This window comes from Triticum urartu, chromosome 4 (assembly GCF_003073215.2).
Source record: "Triticum urartu cultivar G1812 chromosome 4, Tu2.1, whole genome shotgun sequence".
Classification (NCBI taxonomy): domain Eukaryota; kingdom Viridiplantae; phylum Streptophyta; class Magnoliopsida; order Poales; family Poaceae; genus Triticum; species Triticum urartu.
The window spans coordinates 406,417,395-406,437,036 of record NC_053025.1 but is presented as its reverse complement, the minus strand read 5'-3'; positions in this window follow the sequence as shown (position 1 = coordinate 406,437,036).

The following is a 19,642-nucleotide window of genomic DNA, read 5'->3' as shown; positions in this document are numbered from 1 at the left end:
AGACAGTAGCCCCTGAGACACTGTCCGGCGTTCGGAAAGAAAAGCCGGACAGAGGATCAATCCTTTATTGCAGGAAACTAACAAAATTGTCTGAAATGAATACGCAGGCATCGCTATTGGCCGCAGCCTCACATACTGCCGAGGTCTCCGAACTAAAGAGGAGACTGGAGCAGGCCGAGGAGGAGCTCGGCCAGGTGAGGAGGCAGCTCCAAGAAAAACAAGGTATGTGATAACCCGTTAAGTATTCGAAAAAAGTAAAATGATATGCATTTGACCGAAGTGTCATGATATGTATAGAAGCGACAATCGAGGTAGAGGCCCTGAGAAAGGCCCTGGTCGAAGCCGAGGGGAAGGCTGTCAAGGAGCAGGCCGCCCGTAAGAAGCTCAAGGCCCGGGTCAACAAAGTCCAACAAGAACTCCAGGACGCTGTGAGGAAGTGTGAGACCTTGGAACACAATGCGTCGGCTCAAGAGGCCGAACTCGCCAAGGCTCGTAAGAGTGTGGAGACGGCCCGGAGTGAAGCCCAGGGTGCCCTCCAGGAGATCCAGGAGGCTAGGAAGATCACGGCAGGTAACACATTCAATATGCAAAGCAAGAATGTGAAGAGGAAATATCTTTTACTAACCCAGATTCAGAGTTCTTCAGGGGCTTTTGCTGATCTGCCATGCAGTGTGACCAACGCCATGGAGTTCTTCCGAGCCGAAGAAGGGAGCTCCACGGAGAAGCTGTTCTGGTCGCAATATCTTGCGCCAGAACATCCGGTGCCCTTCAGCGATCAGCTAAAACAGCTGGTCGAGCTGTACAGGGTGGCCGAACTGGCCATGAAGGATTTAATAATCCGGCTATGGCCAGCCGAAAGCTATACCCAGCAGTTACTTCGGCCTCATGAAGAGGCTGGTGGATGCCTATCCTCGGCTAGACGTCATCAAGCGGTCTGTCTGCATCGAAGGCGCGCGTCTAGCCTTCTCCTATGTCAAGGTCTGGTGGGCGAAGATGGACGCCGTCAAGTTGGCGACCGAGGGACCGCCTGAGAGCAAGGAGCACTGCACACCCGAGTGATACTTTGGCGATGTCTTGGAGGGGTCCCACATTGTTGCGGATCAGTGTGCGAAAGACACTATCTTTGAATGAATGTATTCAAGTTCCTTCTACCTTGTATGATAAAACAAAGTGGGTTTGTAATATAACGCTTGTTATGTTTTTAAATTTTACCTCCTATGCGGTCGTGTTGTATGAAATCTGAGGGTTAGCCAGTCGTCGGCTTCTGCCCCCACATAGGTAGTACGGGGGTGTTCGGGATGGTACCTAAACAATCTTGATCCAATTATATGGTCCTTGAAGGAGTTGTTTAGCGCAACGAACCAGGCAACCAGACTATGCGGCTTTAACGCCCTCACTTAGCCATAGGAGTTCGAAAATAAAAACATGGGTGCAACCCCTAGTATCTGAACTAGAGTCCTATAAGCGTCTGATCGGGAAGTACCGATCCTTCACATAATGCAGAAGAAATCTCCAACGATTTGCAACCTCCGAACAGCTGACCGGCTCTCGCCACATCATGACAGTCAGTTTTCGGCTTTCTCTACTGAGGTGCTCCTTTGGATGAGCCAAGGCACAATCGTAGTAGTTCTCCCTTTACTACCATAGCCGTTATAGCAGAACATAAGGTAGCAAGCACAGGAGCCGGGTAACCCAACTATTGACCAAAGACATGATTCGGAGCCAATGCATATAATGCTAAATTCGGGGTGCCGAACTATACTTACAAGAAGTGTTCAGACTTTCATTGTCGTAGTGTTGGGTGCTATGAAGCCCCTGGCAAACATCAAATGTACCAAAGTGTACAGGTGCTACCTGATACGGTTTACCAGAAAAGAAAAGACAAAAAAGGAAGAAAAAGAAGAACAAGTCATAAGCTAGGGGCCGTAAAATTTGAGCCGCAAACTGTTCTTATTATAATTTCATTGGTGCGTTAAAGCGCGTTTATACAAGTAATGCAATAAGCAAGAGGCTGGTTACTATGCCTTAACTAAGGGAGAGCTATTGTGGGCCTTGAAAAATAGGTAAAGGGGTCGTTAAAGAAACCACCTAAAGATTCCCCAGTACGTAAATGCTTCTTGTTGCCTTGGTGTGTTTGTCCTTCAAGAGTACAAATGATCAGGCCATCCGATGGGGCCTGCGGGATTGAAACCTAAAAAGTTAACGAATTAAAGTGACAGTATGTGCGTATCCGGTGTCAGTTGAGACGTACTGTGGATCACAGGCTAGCTTCCGTCGATGCCCATGGAATTTTGAGTGCGTAGTTATGTACGCGTGGCACGAATGCCACTAGTTGAATGGGACTGAGACGGAGGCCGTATTGCTAGTCGAGCTCCTGACGAGACGAGGTGTCCTGCTGCAGGGTAGTCGGACCATCTTGACGGTGTCCGTGGGCTCGGCAGCCGAATAAAGGTTCTGCTTGAGAAGGCCGCTCTATACTTCTGCTGCTAAGGCAGCTATGTGCTCTTTTGTACGGAGGGAGCGTTCCATATTTCCATTGACTGTTATGACGCCATGTGGACCGGGCATCTTGAGCTTGAGACAAGCATAGTGTGGCATTGTGTTAAATCGGGCAAATGCGGTCCGTCCGAGCAGTGAGTGATAGCCGCTGCGAAAGGGGACTATGTCGAAGATTAACTCCTTGCTTCGGAAGTTGTCCGGAGATCCGAAGACAACCTCTAGTGTGATTGAGCCCGTATAGCGGGCCTCTACGCCCGGTATGAATCCTTTAAAGGTAGTCTTTGTGGGCTTGATCCGTGATGGGTTAATGCCCATTTTGCGCATTGTATCCTGATAGAGAAAATTGAGGCCGCTGCCACCGTCCATCAGGACTCGCGTCAGGTGGAACCCATCAATTATTGGGTCCAGGACCAGTGCGGCTGAACCGCCATGACGGATACTGGTCGGATGATCCCGGTGATCAAAAGTGATTGGGCATGACGACCATGGATTAAATTTTGGGGCGACTGGCTCTATCGCATAGACGTCCCTGAGCGCGCGCTTGCGCTCCCTCTTGGGGATGTGGGTAGCATATATCATGTTCACCATTTTGACCTGAGGGGGAAACTTCTTCTGTCCCCCTGTGTTCAGCGGCCGAGGCTCCTCGTCGTCGTCCTTGCTTTGCGATCCCTTATCCCTGTTTTCGGCATTTAACTTGCCGGCCTGTTTAAAACCCCAACAATCTCTATTGGTGTGATTGGGTGGTTTGTTTGGGGTGCCATGAATCTGGCACGGATGATCAAGTATGTGGTCCAAGCTAGATGGGCCCGAATTGTTCTTTTGAAACGACCTCTTCCGCTGACTGGACTTAGAGCCACTGAATCCAGCGTTGACCGCCGTATCCTCGGTGTTGTCATTGTTGTTTCATCGCTTGTATCTGTTGCGTCAAGACTTGTCTTTGTTATTTTTAACTTCAGGGGTGCCGGCGTCGCTTGCATTGTTTTTGCTACGGGCCAACCAACTATCCTCAACCGCGCAAAAGCGAGTCATGAGTGCCGTAAGGGCTGCCATAGATTTTGGCTTTTCTTGGACGAGGTGGCGGGCAAGCCATTCATCGCGGATGCTATGTTTAAAGGCCGCTAGGGCTTCGGCATCCGACAGTCAACGATCTGGTTCTTTTTGGTTAGGAACCTAGTCCAGAATTTCCTGGCTGACTCTCCATGTTGTTGAACTATGTAGCTTAAGTCATCGGCGTCTGATGGCCGGACATATGTACCTTGGAAGTTGTCGAGGAAGGCTTCTTCCAAGTCTTCCCAGCTGCCGATAGAGTTTTCAGGCAGGTTGTTTAACCAGTGCCGAGCTGGTCCTTTAAGCTTTAGAGGGAGGTATTTGATAGCGTGAAGGTCATCTCCGCGGGCCATATGTATATGGAGAATGATGTCTTCAATCCATACCGCGGGGTCTGTGGTTCCGTGGTATGATTCTATGTTCACGGGTTTGAACCCTTCTGGGAATTCATGTTCCATGACTTCGTCAGTGAAGCAATGAGGGTGTGCGGTGCCTCTATATCGGGCTGTATCGTGACGTAGCTCTGATGGAGTCCGTCTGTGACTTTCGGCCCGCGCATGACTAGGTTTATCACGTATGAATAGATGGCAGTCGTCACGTGTTGGGGCACGTCCTCGCGATCCATAGATCGATCTGGTATGTCCTGCTTTATTGTTCAGGTCTTGCCAAAGGTCATATGTATGGTCGTGGGTTAATTTACCTCTGCCTTTGCGATGAGGTGGGGCGGGTTGGTGTTCGGCTTGAGTTTCCGTTTTGTCCTGACCACGTGGTGGTCGGTCAGCCGCATTGTGTGATGGTGGTATGTATTCCGGCGCCTCATCGTCGAACTGAGGTAGCAATTTGCGCTTCGTGTAGCTTTTGGTTGGGTGCTTGAGGCCGTATTCTTCGACTGCTAGGACATCGGTCCATTTATCGTTGAGCAGATCTTGGTCAGCTTGAAGCTGTTGCTGCTTCTTTTTCAGGCTCCTTGCAGTGGCTATCATCTGGCGCTTGAAGCGCTCCTGCTCAAGAGGTTCCTCAGGCAAGATGAAATCCTCAGTGCCGAGGCTCGCCTCGTCCTCGGAGGGTGGAAGATAATTGCTGTCCTCTGAGTCTTCGTGCGTGGCCTGTTTTCCAGGGCTAACCTACCCATCTTCCCGTTCATCTTGCTCAGTAGCTGCGTCAATGTAACGCCCTCGATGCGGCTATAGCTCCCACGTGTCGAGGCACGACTTAGAGACATAACCGCATTGAAAGCAATGTCGCAAGTTAGGCAATCATCACAACATCCCATGTAATATAAATAATAAAGGGGAGATACATAGTTGGCTTACACTCGCCACGTCACACAAAGTACATAAATAGCATTACAACATTCAAACACTCATGGCCCGACTACGGCGCCAAAATAAAAGATAACCCAACATGCGACACGGTCCCGATCACCCCCAACTGGGCACCACCACTGATCATCAGGGAAAGACACGTAGTATCGTTGAGAGTCCTCGTCGAACTCCCACTTGAGCTCAAGCGCGTCACCTGGAGCAGAAATCATCAGGCCCTGCATCTGGTTTGGAAGTAATCTGTGAGCCACAGGGACTCAGCAATCTCGCACCCTCGCGATCAAGACTATTTAAGCTTAATAGGAAAAGCAAGGTAAATATGTGGAGCTGCAGCAAGCGACTAGCATATATGGTGGCTATCCTGTTTGCAAAAGAGAGAGAGAAGAGAAGGCAAAGCGCGAATGAGTAACTAGAGAACAACCTGCGCAAGCATTACTCCAACAGCGTGTTCACTTCTCGGACTCCGCCGAGAAGAAACCATCACGGTAACTCACACTGTTGATTCATTTTAATTAAGTTAAGGTTCAAGTTATCTACAACCGGACATTAACAAATTCCCATCTGCCCATAACCGCGGGCACAGCTTTCAAAAGTTCAAATCCCTGCAGGGGAGTCCCAACTTAGCCCATGACAAGCTCTCACGGTCAACGAAGGAATAGACCTCCTCCCGAGACGTTCTGATCAGACTCGGTACCTCGGTTCTTCAAGACACTTCGACAGGTTAAAACAAATCCAGCAACACCACCCGAATGTGTCGACAAATCCCGATAGGAGCTACACATATCTCGTTCTCAGGGCACACTCAGATGAGCGCTCCATACAACTAAAACCAAACCTCAAGTTTCCCCGAGGGGGCGCTGCACAGGACTCTAGTTTGGACCAACACTCAGGGGAGCACTGGCCTAGGGGGGGCTAAAATAAGATGACCCTCGGGCTCCGGAAACCCAAGGGAAAAAGAGGCTAGGCGGCAAATGGTAAAACCAAGGTAGGGCATTGCTGGAAAAGCTTTAATCAAGGCGAACTATCAAGGGGTTCCCATTATAACCCAACCGCGTAAGGAACGCAACAATCCGGGAACATAACAACGATATGACGGAAACTAGGGTGGCAAGAGTGGAACAAAACACTAGGCGAGAGGCCGAGCGTTCCACCCTTTACCAAGTATATAGATGCATTAAAATAACAAGATAATATAATGATATCCCAACAAGTAAATAATGTTCCAACAAGGAACGGTCTCCAATCTTCACCTGCAACTAGCAACGCTATAAGAGGGGCTGAGCAAAGCGATAACGTAGCCAATCAACGATTTGATAGGACATGGTGGGTTAGAGGCTGAACATGGCAATTTGGGAGGCATGATAAGCAAGTGGTAGGCATCGTAGCATAGGCATAGCAAAAGAGCGAGCATCTAGCATAGCAAAGATAGTAGTGATTTCAAGGGTATGATCATCTTGCGTGCAAAGTTGTCAGAGTTGACTGGATCCTCGAAAGCAAACTCAACGGGCTCCCCGTTAGCGAACTCGTCTCCCGGATCTACCCAAACAAGACAAACAAGCAACAAGGACACAAGCAACCACGTGCAAAGCTCAAACAATATGATGCAAACATGGTATGCTATGCGTGATGCAAACTATGATGCATATGCAAGATTTGACAAGGAATGCATGAACCTGGCCTCAACTTGGAAATCCAAGTGTGCCACTGGAAAGATGAGATGAAATCACTTGAAAACGATATAAAGAACGCCGGAATCGGAGCTACGGTTTGGAAATGGCAAGCGATTCAAATATGACCACGTTCTACGATTTACAGCAAGTAGCCATCTAAATGCAACAAGATGAACATGCTACAGCACCCAAACATGGCAGAAAAATATATGGCAGGGATCCATTCAAGAAGCTTAACAAAAGTCTAGCACTGAGCTACGGCCAATTCATCCATCAACAGGTTCAAACAAGCATGGCAAAAATGCATTTGACAAACAGATTTCAGACTTAGTGAAATTAACACTTGTCTGGAATTTCAGATCAGATAGCACTCTTCGGAGCATGAAAACTATATGCTACAGGACCTGAACATGGCAAAGTAAAGCATGGCATGGAGCTACTCAAAGAGCTTAACAAAAGTCCCTTAGTGACCTTGAGCCAAAAGGGATCAGAAAATACATTTGCAAGCATGTGAACATGGCAAAAACATAATCAGTTCTCAGACTTAGTGAAAACTGGAGCATGCTGAAAACAGATATCAAGTAGGCATGTTTACGAGATCGATGCACTCACTACAGAGCATGTCATGATAATCTAAGCATACACACATCAAGAATACACAAAATACAAGCTAGACATGGCAAGAACAATAACATAGCATGCACGGATCAACTACAACATCATCGGCAAAATCGCTAACAAGTAGACAATCTGCCCAGATTCACGAAATGACAAAAGTAGAGCTCGATTGACTCAAGCTAGGGTGCTCCATAATTGCAAACAAAGACATGGATGGATAGAGCACTACAAGATTAACAAAACACCCTTACTGATCTTCCTCAAAAGAGGCACGGGTCACTAGGAAACAACATGAACATATGGCCATATGAGATAACCAGCTCAAGGACTTAGTGGAAATGCTAAGTCCCTGAAATCAGCATTACCAAATGCCTCACTTTGCAAGCTTGTGCTAGTCACCACACACATCACAAAAATACATAGGTTGCACCTCTGGAAAGATGGCAAAACCCTTAACAAAACATATGTAGAGCTCATGGGCATAACATGCACACAATAATCATGGCAAAAATGACAAATATCTAAATGGAGCAGCAGATCTGACAATTATCTCAAATAGCACTCTTCCAACAGTATTTCGGGCATCAAGATGAACTCAAATGAAAATGATGCAATGAGATGAAATGATGTGCTCTCTGAGGCGAACATTTTGATATGCTATATGCCCAAAACGGATCTACGGATGCGGAGTTACGATGCTAAGAACAAAGGCATTTGAACTAGGGTTTCAGGAGAAAGTCAACCGTGAGAATAACCAGATCTAGCGCGGGTTACGAGGTTCGCCGGAGACCTGTTCGCTGGAGTAGCCGCGGTGGTGGCCGGACTTGACGGGGAAGAAGGGCGGCGAGGCGGGTGGTGGTCGGCCCGCGAGGAGGAAGCGGCGCGGTGGGCGGTGGTCAGCGGCGGAGCAGGCGGAGTGGGGCGCGGCGTCGTCAGCGGTCGCCGGCGTCGGGGAAGACCGGCGACGAGACGGCAGGCGGCGGCGCAAGGGAGGTCCGGGCGGCGCGGATCCGGTCTCCCCGCGGGCTCGGGCGGTGGCGTTGGATGGGCCGCGGGGGCCGGTTGCGGGCTCTCCGGGTGCGGCGGCGCGGCGAAGTGGGCACCGAGCGGCGGCGAACCAGACGATGACACGTGGCGGCGGAGGGTGGAAACGGACGTGTCCGGCGGCGGAATTTTTGTCCGGTCACGAGGAGAGGAAGAGAGTTAGGGTTTCGCCCGTGAATTTCGGAGGGTTTCTATATATAGGCATAGAGGGATCTAGGAGAGTCCAAATGAGGTGCGGTTTTCGGCCACGCGATCGTGATCGAACGCTCTAGGTGATGGAGAAGGTTTTGGGCCAAATTGGAGGGGTGTTGGGCTGCAACACACACGAGGCCTTTTCGGTCCCTCGGTTAACCGTTGGAGTATCAAACGAAGTCCAAATGATACGAAACTTGACAGGCGGTCTACCGGTAGTAAACCAAGGTCGCTTGGCAAGTCTCGGTCCAATCCGGAAATGTTTAATCCCCACACATGAAAGAAAGGTAGAAATGACCACCGGAGGAGAACGAAGCGCCGGAATGCAAAACGGACAACGGGGAAAAAGCTCGAATGCATGAGATGAACACGTATGCAAATGCAATGCACATGATGACATGATATGAGATGCATGACAACCATAACAACACACGGAGACAAAGACCTGAACCCAAGAAAATAAAATAACTTAAGGCCGGAAACGGCAAGAGTTGGAATACATATTGGGAAAGTCATATCCGGGGTGTTACAACACTCCACCACTACGAAAGGATCTCGTCCCAAGATCTAGGACTGAAAGAACGCCGGGTACTCAGAACGGAGGTGATCCTCGCATTCCCAGGTAGCTTCACGGTCGGAGTGGTGTGACCACTTGCCTTTGAGGAATTTGATTGACTTGTTGCGAGTCTTGCGTTCAGTCTCTTCGAGAATAGCAACTGGGTTCTCGCGATAAGAGAGATCTTCTTGGAGCTCAATGTCCTCGAAGTTGACGGTGCGATCAGGAGTCTTGAAGCACTTTCGGAGCTAAGAGACATGGAACACATCATGAACATTTGCAAAGTTTGAAGGAAGCTCGAGTTGATAGGCGAGATCGCCTCTCTTGCTGACAATCTTGAAAGGTCCCACGTATCTAGGGGAAAGCTTCCCTTTGATACCGAAGCGACGAGTACCTTTCATAGGAGAGACGCGGAGGTAAACATGATCTTCAATCTCGAAAGCCAAATCACGGTGCTTACTATCATAGTAGCTCTTCTGACGGGATTGGGCTGCTTTGAGGTTATCTCGAATGACTTTGCACATTTCCTCTGCCTCTGTGATTAAGTCATTTCCGAGAAGCTGATGTTCACCGGTTTCAGACCAGTTGAGAGGGGTACGGCACTTCCTGCCATACAGAATTTCAAATGGGACCTTGCCCGAACTTGCTTGAAAACTGTTGTTGTAGGAGAATTCAGCATATGGAAGACAATCCTCCCACTTCATGCCGAAGGAGATCACACAAGCCCTGAGCATATCTTCAAGAATCTGATTGACACGCTCGACTTGACCGCTAGTTTGAGGATGGAAAGCTGTGCTGAAGCGGATGTTGGTGCCCATGGCCTTCTGAAAAGAATCCCAAAACTTGGAGGTAAAGATCCTGCCACGGTCTGAAGAGATCACTTGTGGGATACCGTGCAGAGAGACAATTCGAGAGGTATAGAGTTCCGCCAATTGAGCTGTAGTGATTGACTCTTTGATAGGCAGAAAGTGAGCCACTTTAGTGAGGTTGTCGATGACAATGAATATAGCATCATTGCCACGCTTGGACTTTGGAAACCCAGTCACGTAGTCCATTTCAATGTGGTCAAACTTCCATTCTGGGATGGCAAGAGGTTGGAGGAGACCAGCTGGCCTTTGGTGTTCTGCCTTCACTCTTCTGCAGACATCACATTCATTCACGAATTGAGAAATCTCACGCTTCATTCGAGTCCACCAATAAGCCTGCTTGAGGTCCTGATACATCTTCGTGCTCCCAGGGTGGATGGATAGGAGAGAATTGTGAGCCTCGTTCATTATCACTTTACGAAGTTCACCTTTGGGCACAACAATACGATCCTCGAAGAAGAGAGTATCCTTGTCATCAAGGCGGTAGCACTTGTACTTGGGTTGACTCTTGGCAATCCCAATCTTCACCTTTTTCACCATAGCATCAAGAAGCTGGGCTTGGCGAATCTGGTCTTCCAAGGTAGGAGAGACTTGAAGGTTGGCGAGGAAACCTTGAGGAACAACTTGCAGATTAAGTTTGCGGAAAGCTTCACAAAGCTCGGGTTGATAAGGCTTGAGAATCAGACTGTTGCAATAAGCTTTCCTGCTCAATGCGTCAGCAATCACATTGGCCTTGCCTGGAGTATACTCGATACTCGGATTATACTCTTGAATCATTTCGACCCATCAAGTTTGCCTGAGGTTGAGATTAGGCTGAGTGAAGATGTACTTGAGACTCTTGTGGTCAGTGAAAATGTCCACTTTTCTTTCCAATAGAAGATGTCTCCAAGTCAAAAGAGCATGCACAACTGCCGCCAACTCGAGATCATGAGTGGGGTAGTTCTTCTCATTGGGCTTCAACTGGCGAGAGGTATAAGCAACAACTTTCTTCTCTTGCATCAACACTGCGCCAAGACCTTGGAGAGAGGCATCACAAAAGACCTCGTACGGCTTGGATTCATCAGGCGGAGTCAGAACTGGAGCAGTGATCAATTTCTCTTTCAAAGTGTTGAAAGCAATGTCACACTCCAGAGACCAAACGTACTTGACGTGCTTCTGGAGAAGATTTGAGAGAGGCTTCACGATCTTAGAAAAGTTTTCAACGAATCTTCAGCAGTAGCTTGCGAGACCGAGGAAGCTGCGGAGTTGCTTCACGTTCTGAGGAGGTTCCCAATTCACAATTGCAGACACCTTCTCAGGATTCACTGCAATGCCCTTGACAGAGATGATATGACCAAGATAAAGAACCTCATCGAGCCAAAATTAGCACTTGGAGAACTTGGCGTAGAACTTGGTGTTCCCTGAGCTTATCGAGTACCAAACGCAAGTGCTTGGCATGATCTTCCTCGTTCTTCGAGAAAACCAGAATGTCATCGAGATAGACCAAAACGAAATCATTGGTGTAGGCGTTGAAGATGAAGTTCATCATGCGAGAGAAAGTCGGAGGAGCGTTGACGAGGCCAAAAGACATGACAGTGTATTCATATGAACCATAGCTTGTCCTGAAAGCCGTCTTGGGAATATCTTGCTCACGGATTCGAATCTGGTGATAACCCATACAGAGATCAAGCTTGGAGAATACTTGGGCACCTTTGAGTTGTTCGAATAGCTCGTTGATGTTGGGAAGTGGGTATTTGTTCTTGATGGTCTTCTTGTTCAATGGACGGTAATCAACACAAAGTCGGTCCGTTCCATCCTTCTTCTTCACAAAAAGAACACCACAACCCCACGGAGAAGAACTAGGCCGGATGAGACCCATTCTCTCTTGAATATCGAGTTGCTTCTTCAGCTCCTTCAACTCTTCAGGTCCGAGCTTGTAAGGACGCTTGCACACAGGTTCCGTGCCAGGCTCAAGATCAATAACGAATTCAACTGGCCGGTGCGGAGGCATTCCTGGAAGCTCTTCTGGGAAGACGTCTTGATATTCACAAACGACTGGAATTTGCGAGATAGCATCCAGTTCACCCTTCTCATTGAGAGAAAACAGACGGATGGTATTATCCCGAGCGGCAAAGTCAATTACATCCTCAGACGAATGAGTCAATTGAATCTGCCTGGCAGCACAATCAAGATGCGCCTTGTGCTTAGAAAGCCAATCCATCCCGAGAATAAGATCAATATCCGAGTTACCAAGAACAATTGGGGAAGAAAGGAACTTGTAGTCGCCCAAGGTGATAGTAACCTCCGGGATGCAGGTGTTAGCTGTCATCTGCTTGCCGGTGACACAATTTGCAAGGAACTTTGCAGATACTGATAATCGCACTCATACTTTGATGCAAAAGGTTTGGAAATGAAACAATGCGATGCACCAGTGTCAAAAAGAACTTTTGCAGGAATATCATTAACAGGAAGGTTACCCATGATGACATCTGATGAATCCTCTGCCTGAGCTGCGTTCATCAAGTTGACCTTGGGGTACTTGGGGTTATGCTTGACCACAGCTATATTTGCCGATCTCACAGGAGGAGGAGGAGGGAGACGCCTCTGATTGAAGCATTTGTTGGCATAGTGGCCCTTCTGTTGGCACTTGTTGCACGTGACCTCTGAAAGCGGACGGTGATACGGAGCACTTGATCTTGGAGCTTGAGACGAAGTCTTGTTCTGAAAGCCAGGGTTGGGTGGGTGGGAAGATCCACTGCCACCTTTGCTCTTCTGATACGGTGTAATGCCCCGAGATCGATGTGCCAGGTGTCTTCCAGTTAGTCGCTGCGTTGCCATGTCATTTTCTTGTGTGTTGCATTTCATCATGTCATCATTTGCATAGCATCATCATGTTTTTTTCTAAACCTGCATCCGTCCCGGTCCCCTCGTTCTCTCTGTTGTCCGTTCTGAGCCCAGACACACTTGCACGCGCCCGCGGCATGTCTGAAATATTATTTTTTAAGTGGCGGGAAAATGTTCTTGGAATGAGATGAGATTTGACGTGTGGTCTTATTATAGTGTAGATAGACCGCCTGTCAAGCTTCATCGCATTCGGAGATCGTTTGATGCCCCAATGGATAACTATAGCAACATTGGAGTCGGTCTAACGTCGGACATTTTCGGTCTCCGGAAACAGATGCCGGGCCCTCTCTCTCTTCTCCCCCTCACAGTCTCGCCACAGCCCACCTAGTCCATCCTCCTTCCCCTCTTCGCTTCTGGAGTTGTCCGATGCGACCGCACGGTCCGAAACCCTCTCTGCACAGTGCATCGAACCCCTCACGTGCGCGTCCGAAATTGTCCCGGACCGACCCGAACAGTCGTCACCATTGGATTCGGTCATCCCCAAACGTCTAGAAAACGTCTCCGTTTTTCTCTTTGGGCTACCTAACCTATTTTCCCGTCCGTCCGATTAAGATCGGAGGGACCAAATACTCCTACCAAAAATTCACTTGTTATATAAAGACCAGACCCTAAAACCTAGGGGAGCTGTCCCATCCATCAATCCCATGCCGCCGCCACCTTCCTCGTTTTCCCCATTCGATCCACTACGATTCCCCATCCAACCACCTGCCCGAGCTCCTCCCGTTTGCCCTCACTCCATGGCGTTGTTGCCGTCGGCGCACCCAGCCACCTGGACCGCGCCCCGTCTTCCCCGTCGACGAGCTGCGCCTGCCCTCACCTTGCTTCCTTCTCCTTCTCTGCTCTCTCTCTCTGAATGCTCCCTCCCTGTCTTTCTTCCACAGGGAACTGACGACGCCCCTGAGCTCCGCCCGCGCCGTCGTTGCCCGGATCCGGCGCTGGCCAGCCGGATCCGCCCCGTCTGCTCCTCGTCGGCCTTCCCTGGAGCCCGTTGCCGCTCGAGACCGCCGCGCCTCTGCTTCGCCCCTGCACGAGCAGGAGCATCCCGCCGCCTCGCCAAGTTCCACGCCAAGCTGCCTCCCCTACGTCCTCTGCTTCACGCCGTCCCTGCCGCCCGAGACGCCGGCGAGTTCCTCCCGCGTCGTCGTCTTCTCTGCATCAAGTCGCGCCGCCGCGCCAAGTCCCCTGCATCGCGCCCAGCCGCCGACGCTCGAACCTCCTCTGCTTCCCGCTCGCCCGCACATGACCGCATCGACCTCCCCTGCTCCGTTCATCGCCGTCTCTGCCAGATCGGGTGAGCCCTGCACCCCGGCCTTGTCCTTGGCTCCAGGTCGCCCGCCGCCCCACCGGAGACCGCCAAATCCATCGCCGACCTCCCCTGCTTCTGCATGTGAGAACGCGAGGACGATGACCGCAGCGCCAACTCCTGCTCGGTTTCAGCCCGCTCCGTTGACTGCGCCTTCCTCACCCGCGTGGACCGCGTCATGCCTCCAGCCTCACCCGGGCTCGGCCCATGATGAGCAGTCCAGCCACGCCCAGCAGATCCAGCCCACATATGTTTTTTTCCTGTGCGCTGCGATTTTCCTAATTGTTCAGAAAACTGCATGTTTACAGATTGGACCCTATACTTCATGCATATAATGACTAATTAACAGTGCATTGGAATTAAACAAACTTAAGATGAAAGTTGATTAGAATTTTGTGTAGTTTCATAATATGTCATTTCCATCCATGTTTAAAATGTTTAAACTGCTGTTTGCATTAATTTTGCTCATATGCCATGTTAAAATGATTTATTTCATAACTTAATAACCGTAGCTCGGTTTTAAATAAATTATATATGTAAATGGGGTAGAAAAATGCCTAGTTTAACATGGTCCACTTGTTTTGCATGTTTAACAACTCTAAAACTGTGTTTAGGGCAGAACAGTACCAAACCTAATATATGCACATGAGGAGTTTCCGGACTTGTTGTTTTGTTGTTCCGGCCTCATTTAACCTTGCCTAGATTAGATAGTTTTATTATGCTTCACCCTCTTGCCATGCTAACAACATTTAATCTTGTTGGGTACATAAACGAGAGAGAACTAAATAATTGATGTGGTGTTCCGTCAATATGCAACCCGTTGCATATTGAGCTCCACTTAATTTGTAGGTTTGTTTGTGCACTTTGCCATGCCATGCTTCATTAAACCGGACATGCATCATACTCGATTATGCATTGTTCCATGTTCATGTGTTGGTTGTTTACTATGTTGTTTGCTCCATTCCGGTGTTGCTTCATCGGGTTGGTTCCGATAATGTTGCGTTTGTGAGGATTCGTTCGTCTACGTCCGTTTGTCTTCTTCATGGACTCGTTCTTCTTCCTTGCGGGATTTCAGGCAAGATGATCATACCCTCGAAATCACTTCTATCTTTGCTTGCTAGTTGCTCGCTCTTTTGCTATGCCTATGCTGCGATACCTACCACTTGCTTATCATGCCTCCCATATTGTTGAACCAAGCCTCTAACCCACCTTGTCCTAGCAAACCGTTGTTTGGCTATGTTACCGCTTTGCTCAGCCCCTCTTATAGCGTTGTTAGTTGCAGGTGAAGATTGAAGTATGTTCCTTGTTGGAACATGGAGTCGTTGTTCCTTGTTGGAACATGTTTACTTGTTGGGATATCACTATATATCTTATTTAATTAATACATCTATATACTGGGTAAAGGGTGGAAGGCTCGGCCTTATGCCTGGTGTTTTGTTCCACTCTTGTCACCCTAGTTTCCGTCATATCGGTGTTATGTTCCCGGATTTTACGTTCCTTACGCAGTTGGGTAATAATGGGAACCCCTTGACAGTTCGCCTTGAGTAAAACTCTTCCAGCAATGCCCAACTTTGGTTTTACCATTTGCCACCTAGCCTTTTCTTTTCCCTTGGGAGTCGCGCTCCTGAGGGTCATCATTATTTTACCCCCCCGAGCCGGTGCTCCTCTGAGTGCTGGTCCAACCTGTCAGCTGCCGGTGACCACCAGGGGCAACTCTGGGCTGGCCTACCCGTACCTAGGACAATCTGAGTGTGCCCTGAGAAAGAGATATGTGCAGCTCCTATCGGGATTTGTCGGCACATTCGGGCGGTGTTGCTGGTTTAGTTTTACCTTGTCGAAATGTCTTGTAACCGGGATTCCGAGTCTGATCGGGTCTTCCCGCTAGAAGGAATATCCTTCGTTGACAGTGAGAGCTTGTGATGGGCTAAGTTGGGACACCCCTGCAGGGATTTGAACTTTCGAAAGCCGTGCCCGCGGTTATGGGCAGATGGGAATTTGTTAATGTCCGGTTGTAGAAAACCTGAAGTTGACCTTAATTAAAATACATCAACCGCGTGTGTAACCGTGATGGTCTCTTTCCGGCGAAGTCCGGGAAGTGAACACGGTGTTGGAGTTATGCTTGACGTAGGTTGTTCTAGGATCACTTCTTGATCATAGTTGTTCGATCGTGCTTTGCCTTCTCTTCTCGCTCTCTTTTGTGTATGTTAGCCACCATATATTCTAGTCGCTTGCTGCAGCTCCACCTCATACCTTTTTATCCTTCCTATAAGCTTAAATAGTCTTGATCGCGAGGGTGTGAGATTGCTGAGTCCCCGTGACTCACAGATACTTCCAAAACCAGTTTGCAGGTGCCGATGTTACCGAGAAGGTGACGCAACCAAGCTCAAGGAGGAGCTCGATGAAGATCTTGTCCTTTGTGTTGTTTCGTTCTAGTCGATCAGTACTGGAGCCCAGTTGGGGTCGATCGGGGACCTTGTCGCATTTGGGGTTCTTCTTTTATTTTGGTTCCATAGTCGGACCTTGAGTGTATTTGGATGATGTAATGCTTTATTCATGTAATTGTGTGAAGTGGCGATTGTAAGCCAACTATGTATCTCTTTCCCTTATGTATTACATGGGTTGTGTGAAGATTACCTCACTTGCGACATTGCTTTCAATGCGGTTAATGCCTCTAAGTCGTGCTTCGACACGTGGGTGATATAGCCGCATCCAGGGCCTTACAAGTTGGTAATCAGAGCCTTCCCCGACCTTAGGAGCCCCATTGCTTGTTCGTTTTTAGCGGCCGAGTTGTGTCTAGAAAAAAAATGTTTTGAGTCATTTAGGAATTATATATCGGAGAGTTTAGGAATTCTTTTTTACTTCCCAGTCTCCTCATCGCTCTGGTAAGGCATCCTGACATAGAGTTTTGACTCTTCTCTTCTCAAATTTCACTAATTTTTTTTAGGATCACGCGGGTATCTTGGAATCGTTCCGATGGTTTTGTGACGAGAACATTGTCTTGGTGCCTCCTGTCAGGGGTTTTGTGGCAGTGTCCCGGGGAGTTGAGCTCCGAGGTGTTGTCGTCACAATTTTATCGTTGCAGTTCTGGAATACCTGAGTTTAGTTTCGCCGACATCGAAAATCTCTTTTATGCAGTTCGTTGGTGAGATAACCTCAACGCCACCCAGTACTGGGGCGGGAGTTCGGGAGTATCGCCATAACTGGTATAACGGATGCTTTTCGAAGGTTGAGGTAGATGATTTCCAAAGGTTTCTTGGTTATGTGTTGAAGGATGGATACAGCTGGATGTAGGATTTGCTAGTTTTTGGTGAGATATTATGCTTCCCCTATATCCTCAACACCTGATTGCATAACCGGAAAGTTTCGGGAGTTTATAAGTGGGAATTCAAGTAGCTCTTAGGATATCTTTCCAACAGATGTATGATATGAAATTGGGGTTTGACGTCTAGTGGTCCGCCTATTCACGGTCGGTTTTATAGTGGTCTCGTTGTGTCTTAAAGAGTCCTTGGCTATGCCGACTCAGGGACGCTTCGTATGTCATGTGCACTGCCTTGTACATGATGGTGCTGTACGATCGAGCCCGTGTAGGCCCCACCATGAAAACTTCGGACGAAATCTCTATCATATGTTTGTTCCGGCTTATTCTGCAAGCCAATCCTTTGTTTGTTTTGAGTTGTGGTATTCGAGTTGCTTCGAAGTCAAATGTTGATTCCATACCTTCCCCAAATGGTGTTCTCATACTCCGATGTGAATACTAATCCTTCTCATCTATTGAGATTGTCATGTCAATCCTTTTTCCACCCAGTGCGCTTCTCTTCGAGATGATCCCATCTTTCTCCCTATCAGCAAGATTAATTATCAGGTCTTCTCAATGGTGTTTGTTCCATTCGTCCCAAGCTGCCTTTGTTTTCCCTCCCACCCACCCTTTTTCTTCAAGGAACCAGATTTCTTATTCAAGTATCCTTTTATTGATGGGAAGTCTCTCCATTCTTTTCCGTCAATGTCCTTATCCGTTGATTCTCAGGAAGATGCTAACGAAGCTTCAAGTTCGTCTCTCGTCACTCATTTTCTTCTCTGGTGGTTTCAATTCAAGCTTTTGTTGTTGATCATATCCTTTAACTCGTTTCAAATGTTTTCCATGCCGGTGCACCTTATTATCATTCCACTTCTCGCTATTCAATTGTTCCCGGAGTGCTGAAGATATCTCGAGGTTGTTATCTCATTCAAGCCTTTTAATTCAACCGGTGCAACCTCTCTTTTAAATCATTTCAACGGTATTCTCTTTTCAGTGGGCCCTAACCCACAGGTCTTTTCCCAGGATCTTACCTGACTCTTCTTATTTTCCCGGAGCTATCCTCAAATTTTATTTTCGAAGTTTGACGTAAGAATGATTCATCATCAGTCATATGTATTTCTCCAAGATCTTTCAAATTATTTTCATCGTTGGCTCAACCTTTCCATTCTTCATTCCGGAGTGCCTCAATAATTATTGGTGGTGTTTCTCGTCGTCATTCTCAGATTTTGAAGACCGAAGAAGAGTTTCTCTTAAATCTTGCTCCATTCTCTTCAAGATTCGTCATTCTAGCTTGTTGCCATCCTCTCATAATTGTTTTCGATTGTCAGAATTCTTTCTCACCCATCCGGAGTAATTCAGGAGTCTTTTCAGTTTGATTCTCCGAAGGCCATCATTTCGGGATTACTCATTTCTCAGCTTTCAGCTCTTGTTCTACAATTTTACCGGTGCATCATTCAAGCATTTTCTCTAATCGGCTCGTGATCTTTTGTTCTCATGGATCTAATTTCCCTCAAGTATTTTCATTCATTCTCTAATCCTTTCCGGTGATTTATCTCTTTACTTTGTTCTTTGTCAATGCTTACGGTGGTTTGTTCAAGATTTTTTTCTTCTTTCTTAGCATATCAATTCATTCGCTGTTTCCTAATTCTACCAGTGGTTCGTCGAAGACCTTCTTAAGTTTGCGCTATATCTATCTTAATCCTTTCTACGAGAATAAGCAATATGCCAAATCCGTTCATTGTCATCAATTTAATTGGTGAAGGATAAGTATAATGTAATTCTTATTCTTGTTTCATCGAGTTTACTGAATTTCTTTTTCCGGAGTGGTTCATCGTATCACATTCTCAGTTCGAGATGCGTTATCTTTTCTTTTCCAAAGTTCCAAGCTCTAATTATCACGGAGATCCATCTAAATCATTACAAGGTTTCACCTTGTGTTCCCAACTTCTCTTTATCTTCGTAATTCTTTTGTTTACCGGAGTTCTTCACGAAGGTTCTACATGATGGTTCATCAAGGATTTATATTCTTTCTCGAAGCGTTCATCGAGATTCTTTTCAGAGGAGCTCATGTATTCTTCATCTTGCAATCCGGAGTGCAATTCTTTTTACCTTATCTTTTGAGGTGGTGTTATGTCATTGTTGATAATTTCCCTTCGAGTTTCATGATTCACAGGTTTTCAAGAGTGACATATCTAAATCCATCATTTTCTCTTCGCTCAAGACATCTTTTCAACCAATTAACCTCTTCATTGGATTTATCTTGGGTTATATTTCACCTAAAGCTTTCCCTAAGGATTTTGCTAATTATGGTGCTTATAAAGGACCCAAGTTCTTCATTTATCCTCCC